This window comes from Salvia splendens, chromosome 7 (assembly GCF_004379255.2).
Source record: "Salvia splendens isolate huo1 chromosome 7, SspV2, whole genome shotgun sequence".
NCBI lineage: Eukaryota > Viridiplantae > Streptophyta > Magnoliopsida > Lamiales > Lamiaceae > Salvia > Salvia splendens.
In genome coordinates this window covers 15,555,206-15,566,014 of record NC_056038.1, presented here as the reverse complement: position 1 = coordinate 15,566,014, position 10,809 = coordinate 15,555,206, and the positions used below count along the sequence as shown (strand labels likewise).

General features: G+C 38.9%; 1 pseudogene; it reads right to left on the bottom strand.

Moving 5' to 3' along the window:
- Positions 1 to 5,943: 5,943 nt before the first annotated feature.
- Positions 5,944 to 9,901, bottom strand: LOC121741418 (annotated as a pseudogene).
- Between the last annotated feature and the right edge of the window lie 908 nt (positions 9,902 to 10,809).

Sequence of the window (10,809 nt, the reverse complement as noted above, 5' to 3'; positions counted from 1 at the left end):
CTAGCTGCCATTAAAGGTTTGTTCGTAAAGCCTCTCGTCACAATAGACTCCCTCCAATGCCATGAATGCACCACAGGTATAACAGCTTAATAGATTTTACACATATTAACCATCTCAAGAAAGCTGTTGTGGATCTAGCAGCTCCAAATATCATTTTTAAAGTCCAAAATATGTACATCAACAACTATTCGTATAAAGCACCATATTAAAATGACCAGGGCAGTGATTTGAAATGGAAAATCAAAATTAAAAAACTCCGCAAATAAAAATAAAATGTACAGAAACATATTATTTTGTGCATGGCATTAATCAAGCAAAATCCATACAGCTTATCAAATGCGATTCAAGGTTTAACCAAAGTTGATACAATCAATTACTGGAAAAGGATCGTGGATATATTTACAGATATGGCTACTCTAGATCCCTGGAAAACTAGAACCCCAAAAACCATGAGCCTAAGGTCGACAAAGATCAACAATCTCCGGTGTCTGCGGCCAGAGAGCGATGTCTTCAGTGTTGGCGAAGGCATCAACCAAGTCTCCCTCATCTTCAGCTTCAGGGTTGAGGAAGCCATCAACCATATCCCATGCAGGATCATCAGGAGGAGGAAGGGCAAGTCAGGTTGAGGTTCAAGGATAGGGTCAGGGTCTGTTGCATGCATGGAGCTCATCATACTCACAACATGCATGCAACACTCGCATCCTTGCATTAAGGACGGATGTGGTCTAGTATAACCCAAGTAGGATGGAATAAACTGACGTGGATTAATAAGGCACATGTTCATCACACGCTGAGGTGGCAAGCTGAGGTGGAGAGGTGTGGGACTCATGAAAGGAAGGCTATTATATAAATGAGAAGTCATCACCTTTTGGTTGATGTTGAAGAGTGTGATTATCGTGGGCATTGGATCGTGGATCCAAGGCATCGTATTGTGTTAAAAGGATCGATTAAGGCTCATATATTATTCACTGATGATCTTAGTATACATAGGTACAAGGTTTATATAGACTTGGGAGTATACACATAAGGAAAACCTAGTTAGCATAATTACAGTGATTGACATCTTCTAAGTATGGTACAGAATAAATCAATATCTTCTGATTGTGATCTTTCGGATCTCACGTGATCTTCTTCTAACATATTGTATAGTTGTTCTTCATTCTATTGTTATTTCCCTATTGTTGTTATCGTTCGATTATCATCAATATAGATCCAATTTGTTTCTGATTTCATATTCTCACGTTGCTTATTACTTGATTGTGTCGGATCGCCGTGATATTGGTCAAGATCGGGCGATCTCGAGCTAAGTCGTAACAGGGTCTTGGTGAGGGGGAATCGGAGCAAGAAAATCAAGATCGACAAAAATGGCCTCAAGCCCGCCATACGCGTCGAAGTTGAACACATCTTTGTCGTTAAACATGATGGTATTGCTAGGGTTTAATCATCGTGCAAGAGTAATAACAAGAGTTATACTTACTGAGGCCCACGCTTGGGCCAGTGGCCCATAGGCCTCAAACAATTCTTATTGTAATTTAGATTAGAAATGTTTTAGGATATATTTTAAATATGTGCCGTCTATGTGTGTTATTTTGACAACATGTCAATGTTTTGAAGGAAAATCTGCAGAGGGTTGCGGATAGGATCAAAAGGCAGACCGACAAACATAGGAACGATAAGGAGTTTGACATTGGCGACTGGGTTTGGTTGAAACTTCAACCTTACAGACAAAAATCAATTTGGGGTCATCATCAGAAATTTGAAACCAAGTTCTTCGGTCCTTATCAGATTGTTGATAAAATTGGCTAGGTTGATTATAAGTTAAACCTGCCTCCTTCGGCCGCCATCCATAATGTTTTTCATGTTTCCTTGTTGCGAGAAGCATCGGCTCCCACAGGGGCGATCCCTGATTTTCCTCACATATCTCACATTAAGGATGACATTCCTCAAGCTATCCTTGAGAGGAAAATGGTGAAACACCACAACCAAGCCGCGACACAATGGTTGATACATTGGGCTGGCCGTTCACCTGCGGATGCTTCGTGGGAGTTTGCTGACGTAATCATGGAACGGTTCTCATGGTTCCTTGAGGGCAAGGAACCTTAAGGGGAGGGTATTGTTGCATGCATGGATCTCATCATACTCACAACATGCATGCAACACTCGCATTCTTACGTTAAGGAGGGATGTGGTCTCGTATGACCCAAGTAGGATGCAATAAGCTACGTGGATTAATAACGCACGTGTTCATCACACGCTGAGGTGGCAAGCTGAGGTGGACAGGTGTGGGACGCGTGAAGGGAAGGCTATTATATAAATGAGAAGTCACCACCTTTTGGTTGTTGTTGAAGAGTGTGATTATCGTGGGCATTGGGTCGTGGATCCAATGCATCGTATTGTATTGTTGTTCTTCATTCTATTGTTATTTTCCTGTTGTTGTTATCGTTCGATTATCATCAATATAGTTCCTATTTGTTTCTGATTTCGTATTCTCACGTTGCTTATTACTTGATTGCGTCAGATCGACGTGATATTGGTCAAGATCGGGCGATCTCGAGCTAAGATCATATCATGATCTTGGTGAGGGGGAATTGGAGCAAGAAAATCGAGATTGACGAAAATATCCTCAAACCTTCCATACGTGTCGAAGTCGAACACATTTCCGTCGTTAAACATGATGGTATTGCTATGGTATAATCGTCGCGAGGAGTAATGACTAGAGTTATACTAACGGAGGCCCACGCTTAGGCCAGGGCCCATTGGCCCCAAACAATTCTTATTTTAATTTAGATTAGAAACTTCTTAGGATGTATTGTAAATATGTGGCGTCTATGTGTGTTATTTTGACATGTCAATTACATATATTTATTTAATCATTCAAATAAATGAAAACGGCATTGTTCATTACTATTGTGATTCTGAAAGCCCCAATCACTGTAACCCTACATTCGTTGAAATCACTACGAATATCTCTAATCTTACAAACATTCCTCCAATTTCTTAACTTTGAGTTTAACCGGGGCCTCATAATATTCCTCCAACAACCTTATTTGTATTATGCAAAGTCAAATCAAACATTCTTCCGCTACTATACATTATCAAAATGACGAAAATAGTTACCGCAAGAAATACAAACCTCATAAACAAATATGCTATGATTATCTGTAAACATATCTCTTATCCATCTATTTCCTTCATTATTATAAGGCTCTACATCACAAGCGTCCACCTTAGTATCAGTTTCACAGAATCGACAATCGTGTGAATTTTTTTTTAAAATGTGAAAATTTGTGTATATGTTGGAAGACCTTTGCAAAACAAAAAATCAGATGACAGTAAGAGCATCCCTATTCCTGCTCTTTGGCAAGGGTACGAATGTGGGCCCGGACCCACTTTTATTACTTTTTTACTCCCTGCTCTTCTCCAAGAGCACAACACCCATATCCATGCTCTTCCACAAGGACATGCTCAAGGGTCCCACCATTCTATTATTCAATTTAAATAAAAACATTTCCACAATATTAAAATACATTAAAAATACCTGAAATACTATTACAAATTACAAAAAAATTAAAAATTGCATAATTAAAATCCTAAAAACTAAAAATTTCATAATTAAAGTCTTAAAAATTAAAAATTACATAATTTAAATCCTAAAAATTAAAAGTTACATAATTAAATTCATAAAGTTAAAAAAAACTCACTACCCGTGGGCGAATTTCGCCCAAATGGATGATGAATGTATGTATTTATAGATGATTTTGAGATTAAATTTTTTTTTAAATTTCAAAAAAACGGTAATAAAATGGCTATATTTTTGGGAATCCGAAAATATATATATTTTTATTTTTTAGGTATTATTTTCGATTTTAAAAAAAAGAAAAAAAAAAAAGAAAATGCCAAAGGCCAATAGAAGCGCGCCACGTCGCCCTGCTCAGCGGCACGGACTTGCTCGATGCATCGAGCAGCGCCGTGTCAGCGGCAACAGCACAACAGCGGACATGGGGTTGCCGCGCCAGCGGCACGGACGCAGTCCTTGCGGGAGAGCACCGCTGCAGATGCTCTAATCACCCAAAAAAAATATTGTTGTGCATAGTACTTACAAGTCATTCAACAAGCTTAAGTTTGAGAAGGATGCTGGTATTGGACCTATAAATGAATTTCCTTGAAATCTCCTACAAAAAGATAACAAATGATGATGAAGCTTGGAATATTTGATTCAAAATAGTAGGAAAAATATAAAAAAAGATTGTGACTCACAGCTTCTGATGAAGTCAAGTATCGGCCATGTGAATCCATTGTCTGATGCCCATCTGTAATACGAAAAAAGTATCATGTAGATTTTAGAACTCACTTTATGCCCAATCTAAGTTTGACCAAGTCTCATTTATATATCAATATCTAAGTTTGAATAATTTTGAGAAACATATTTTAGAACTCACTTTATGCCCCATCAACCTAAATTACTGATAATATATCTTTAACGAATTTAAAGAAATGAATAATTTTAAGTATCATGTAGATTTCATTTAGTAGGAATATTAGTTTGCATACTAAGAGTAGAAAAAAAGTTTTTTTTTTTTAAATTATACACATCCTAGAATTACAAAATTAAATCTTTAAATAGTAGACATGTGAGAATGAAAGAATATTGCGATTTGAAAATAAGGCCAGATGTGGATTTAATTTTAACATTATTTTCAATTATGTTTATGGCATGCACTATTAGTACTCTCCTTTCAGATTGTTCCTTCGAATTGTGAACTATAATGAGATGTGACCTATTCATAATTGATCAAATTTATTTTTAAAGAATAATAAATTGATCATAAAAAGCTGCAATTGGTGTGACACCATGTAGTTATAGGTAGAGAGGCTGTTTGAATATACAAAAAAGTTGGTCCAAGATCGAGCAACAAACAATATATCCGCTCCGGCACACATGTACAAATGGAATATATAAATACAAGCAAAATGGAGAAGCAATTACTCCCTATCTACCCTCACCAATGGTCTCTCAGCATCGGTTTACTAGGTGAATAGGCTGCTACATCTGTAGTTGTAGTAGTAGCCGTTGAACCTAGATGAGCATCGACATTCGACGTCGCACTAGCAGTGTTGCTCATGAAAGTGGTCGCATCGCTAAACGTCCAATCAGTAAGATAGACCGGTCGTGTGGTCACAGAAGCCACCTCAATGTCTCCGGCAAGCATTGCCACCACACGCGACATCATTGGCCGTAGCTAGGGATGTCAATCGGGCCAGCCCACCGGGTTTCGGGCCAACCCTATTCGGGTTGCGGGTCAATCGGGTGCGGGCTAATCGGGTTGTTATTTTTTCGGGTTATAAAAGTTCAGCCCTAACCCTAAAAGCTCGGGTTTCGGGCTAGCCCATCGGGTTAATCGGGTTGGTACCGATAAAATTAACATGCGATCAATCCAATAAATAATGGTGAAAATTAGTTATATTTATAAAATGTAAAATATTTAATTATGATAAATTTGAGATATATGCGTAAACTCAAATATTAACATGATCAAATACTAATATTTGAGATTTATTCCAACATAAAACATAAACATCAAGAAATTTTAAAGCATGTTTAGAAATTTAAATATATTTTTTTAGTGAATTTGAAGTTTCTAATTCATTTATCTATTATTATATTAATAAAAACTTAATATATAATTTATATATTTAATATATAAAATGGAAAGTTATTTTTTCAGTAATCTGTATTATAAAATAATCAATGAAGTGTCGAATTAGAGTCAAACAAATAGAACAATATAAATTTTATCGGGTTTTCGGGCCAGCCCATCGGGTTTTCGGGTCTGGCCCTAACGGGTTGCGGGTTAATCGGGTGCGGGCTAATCGGGCTGTAATTTTATCGGGCTGGAAATTTTCAGCCCTAACCCTATAAATTTGGCGGGCTATTCGGGTCAGCCCACGGGTTGCGGGCTAAATTGACATCCCTAGCCGTAGCCCCGGGGACGCCTGTGTGCATAGTAGGGCAATGTCAATGATTCTTTTCACTTCATCATCGTCGTATTCTTGCAACGTCGGGTCCACCAGCTCGATTTCCTTGCTATTTTCATGACGGTTCCAAGCCTGGAATGCAACAACTAACGGTTATTAGAAAATGTGCAAACAATATATTAAGTACAACCGTTATTTCATTAGTATGAGGCCTTTTAAGAAGTGCCAGAAAACAAAATTGTGAGGGCTTAGCCCAAAGCAGACAAAATATCATACTAATGAGGAGTTCGACGTTTTATAAACTACTCCATAATAAGAAGGTGGTGTTAAGTAGAGAAATAGCCATACCCATTCAAGAAGATACATCCTCTCAGTTTCCAAACTTGTGTCGGAATTGAGCCTCCCGCTGACGATTTCAAGAGCGACGACGCCAAAGCTGAAGACATCAGCCTTCTCGGTGAGATGGCCACGCATGGCATATTCCGGTGCTAGATAACCACTGCATCAACACAAAATTAATACATCGTCTTACACTAACTAGGAAGTAAATAACGAGGTGAATCGTACGTACATTGTGCCTGCGACTCTAGTGCTGATATGAGTCTGTTTGTCGTTGTACAATTTGGCCAATCCGAAGTCAGAGAGTTTAGGCACGAGATCAGAATCGAGCAGAATGGTGCTAGCCTTGACATCTCTGTGAACAATCCGAAGTCGAGATTCCTCGTGTAGGTAAGCCAGGCCCCTTGCTACCCCCATGCATATGTCCGAACGTGTTTTCCAGTCAAGAAACAGAGACGTACCGCTGCTTGGTCCAAATAGTATCTGGTCGAGGCTCTTGTTCTCCAAATATTCATAGACGAGGAGGCGCTTCACTCCCTCAATGCAGCATCCGTACAATTTCACAAGGTTGCGATGCTGCACAGCTGATATAGTTGCAATCTCCGCTACAAACTGACTCTTGCCTTGGTGTGATGCCACTGAGAGTTGTTTCACCGCAACTAGTCTTCCATCCGCGAGTGTTCCCTGTTTGCGCATACGAAAACAATATTGATACATATCTTGTCTTGCTGTTCTTGCATCTTAAGAATGATTGTCGATACCTTATAGACAGGTCCAAATCCTCCCTCTCCGAGCTTGTTAGAAGGGTCGAAGTCACCAGTAGCAGCTCTAAGTTCCGCGTAACTGAACGTGTAAGTTTGAGCATCGATCCCTAGAAACTCTGTAAATCACCCAGCCCCAATTAACATAGAGAATGTTAGTCTGATCGTTAAGATTTGGAGATGTATTAAGAAAACGATGCACGTTACCTTTATCGTCGATGCTCTTTTGCTTTTTTCTTCTTTGTGATAAGTAACAAAATGCAAATATAAAAAGCAAAGCTGCAACAATGCCAACAATCAGACCGGTCCGGTTCTTTTCACTACCACCAGGAGGATTATCAGAAACGGTTGGAATGAAATCTGATGAAGAAAATGAAAAACAATCAAGCGATGAGAAAGAAAAATAAAATAGTAATAAATTTGCAAGAGCAGAGAACATACTTGGTGTAGCACTTATTGCAGAAATTAAAGGTCCATACACAGCTTGAGCAGGTACACAGCAGGTCCCTTTTCCGGCCCAAAAGAGATGGATTTCCATATAGTTTTCGACTACCTCTGCAGTGAATTCCCGTGTCACAGCTCTTAGAGGTCTTCCACTCTCTCTCTGCAAATCAAAATCCTTCTCTGCCAAACTCCCCTGCGTATCATCAGAATAACCTTTTTCTTTTCAAGTAAGCATGGACGAATGCATTGGAGAAAGTAAATGCGAAACGCAAACCTGGACGTATATGTCAAAAACACGCCTTTGAGTTGTTTGCCAAGTCCTAGCAACAGGGTTGATTGTCTCTGCAAACTGGAGCCTTACAGTGTAGTTACCGTTTCGAAGGCCTAAGCCGTAATATCTGAGATCACCAGCAGAGAGACGGACATTTTGGAACAGCTCCGAATATAGAGTATTGGTGAACTGAGATAATGTAGAGCTTATGTACTCCCGTGCAATGTTGTCAGCAGCAAAACCGGAATTGCTAACTGCCCATCTACGTGTAGAGCTCGTCTAATACGTGGCTGGACCAAGAGCCTCACTGTCTGCTTCATACTCTATCCCATCATTAGATGTAATACTTCTACCACCACAGTTCACTGCAAACCTTGAATCTGCACATTCAAAACATCTGCTTTAACAAACCACCCACAACTTCGTATATCAAAACATCCGTTACGCTATTACAAAGATCAGAAATTGCCATAAACATTATTACTACTTACAAATAGGCTGTCCTCGACTGCACGGAAAATTCTTCTGGAGACATTCTAAACCAGAAGGTAGAGTGCTACACGGATGAAGCAGATGAATTATGATACACAAATAAGTTAAACAAACAAAGCTACGCAAGAACTAGAATGCCTTTTAAGCACCTGGCAGCAGTGTTAGAATCTCCAAAGGTGAAGTTGTTGGAAACCACAATACTGCACAAAAAAAAAAAAAAAAATTGATGTAGAGCAAATCAGGAATCTAACAAGACATATGTAAGTATTTATGTTTGTCTTATGGACTTACACTTGTAAGTTATCTTCATTGATCCAAGACGGAAAGCTTCATGATAATTCGTTGTACGATAAATCTCTAGAAGCAAATAAAAATATTAATAAAATTACCGTGGAAAATAAAAACAACAGGGGGGGTATAACAGAAGCGTACATGTTCCTGAGTGACGAACTCTTCTGCGACGGTAGTCCACCAGTTAACTTGTTACTACCAAGAAATCTGGAAATATGAGAACATGAGTTAATCTGTACTACTAGCTTTCAACTTTCTGAAAAAAAACTAGTTGTTTGAGATAAATAATAAATGTGTGTAACAGTTTATAGCTAGAGAGTTACTACATGTTAGTGAGAGAAGTCTGGTTGAAAAGGAACTCTGGAACTGTGCCATTCAAATTGTTGAAGCTCAAATCCCTGAAACATATAATTAGAACATTTGTTGTTGTCTGCAAATCAAATCAGAGTAGTATACCAATTAATGAATTATATATATACACTTATACAATATACATATATACTTACAGAAATGTCAAACTCCCAAATCCCTCCAGAAAGGAAGGTATGCTACCAGAAATATTGTTGTTCCTCAACACTCTGCCAAATAGAGCAACAACTCATCACTAACAACTCACATTACTTTTATTTGGATAATGAGAAGCTACGGCGACTTCTTACAAGGTCGATAGAGAGGTCATGTTTCTGAGGAAGTTGAGGGATGAGCTACCATTGGCATTGGATACAACATCACTAATCCTCCTAAAGATGTCGCATTTGCCCGAGAATGTTAGCTTCCACGTAATCATGAAAATGAAAAAATTATAGTGTTACACAACAACTAAAATTTATGGCCTCCGAATACACAAGCTTTCAATTGTTTTGATATTTCACACGATAGTCAATTTTTGGTGAACTAATGACATAGACACCCAACAATTTCATTTAGTACATATATTGTTTAAGCCATGAATACATTTCAAGCGTCCACCTTAGTATCAGTTTCACCGAGTTGACAATCGTGTGAAATTTTTCAAAAAATGTGAAAATTTGTGTATATATTGGAAGACCCTTGCAAAACAAAAAATCAGATGACAGTTGGTGTACTGAGGCTCAATCACCCAAAAAAAATATTGTTGTGGATAGTACTTACAAGTCATTCAACAAGCTTAAATTTGAGAAAGATGCTGGTATTGGACCTACAAATGAATTTCCTTGAAATCTCCTACAAAAAGATAACAAATGATGATGAAGCTTGGGATATTAGATTCAAAATAGTAGGATAAATATAGAAAAAAAAAGATTGTGACTCACAGTTGAGCAAGACTTGACCAGCTTCCGATGAAGTCAGGTATCGGCCTTGTGAATCCATTGTCTGATGCCCATCTGAAATCCGAAAATCCACATTAATTATCATTGACAATTTGTTTGTTTAGATAGAGATCAAAAACATACTACTACTCTACATTTCTTCTATGTATAGTATAGTGTGGTCTTACACTCTCTCCATGTTGCGTAGATTTGCGAATGATGGAGGTATGGGACTGATGGGGTACGTACTAAACAAGCCCAATAGCAGTGACGGCCCATCAGCCCAAAGCCCAAGGAAGAGTATCAGTTCGGCATTACCAAAGAGTTCGGCCCCAGCCGCATTACCAAAGAGTTCGGCCCCAGCCTACAGCTCGGTAAAAGCCGACCAATCAAGCTCTACTCTCAGATCGGCAAAAGCTGCTCGGCAATAGTTCAGAAGTTCGGTCTCAGTATTCGACCGAACTGGGAGATAGTGGACTCATGCAGAACCTCCACGACCTCCACTACACGATCTATTTAGTGGTGTCAACTCATGCAGGGTCTCATGCAGGATAGCGGACCAAACAAAGAGATAGTGGACCCATGCAGGATCTCATGACCTCCACGACATCCACTACCTAGTTAGTGGTGATGCAAGCCACGACCTAGTTAGTGGTGATGCAAGCCACGATCTTAGTTCAATGTATAAATAGAACTTAGATCAGATAGAGGAGGGGCTCGGGACATCAAATAACATATAGCAAGTCTGTATTTGTAAGCTGTAAACCAGATCAAGCAATACAATCTTGCCCTCCTTTCTTCCCGTGGACGTAGATTTACTTCAGTAAATCGAACCACGTAATTCCTTGTGTCGTGATCTATATTCATTACCTGCATTTACTATCATCAAAAATTCGCCCAACCATCACTGGCGCCGTCTGTGGGAAACAGAGAACCAAATTTGTGA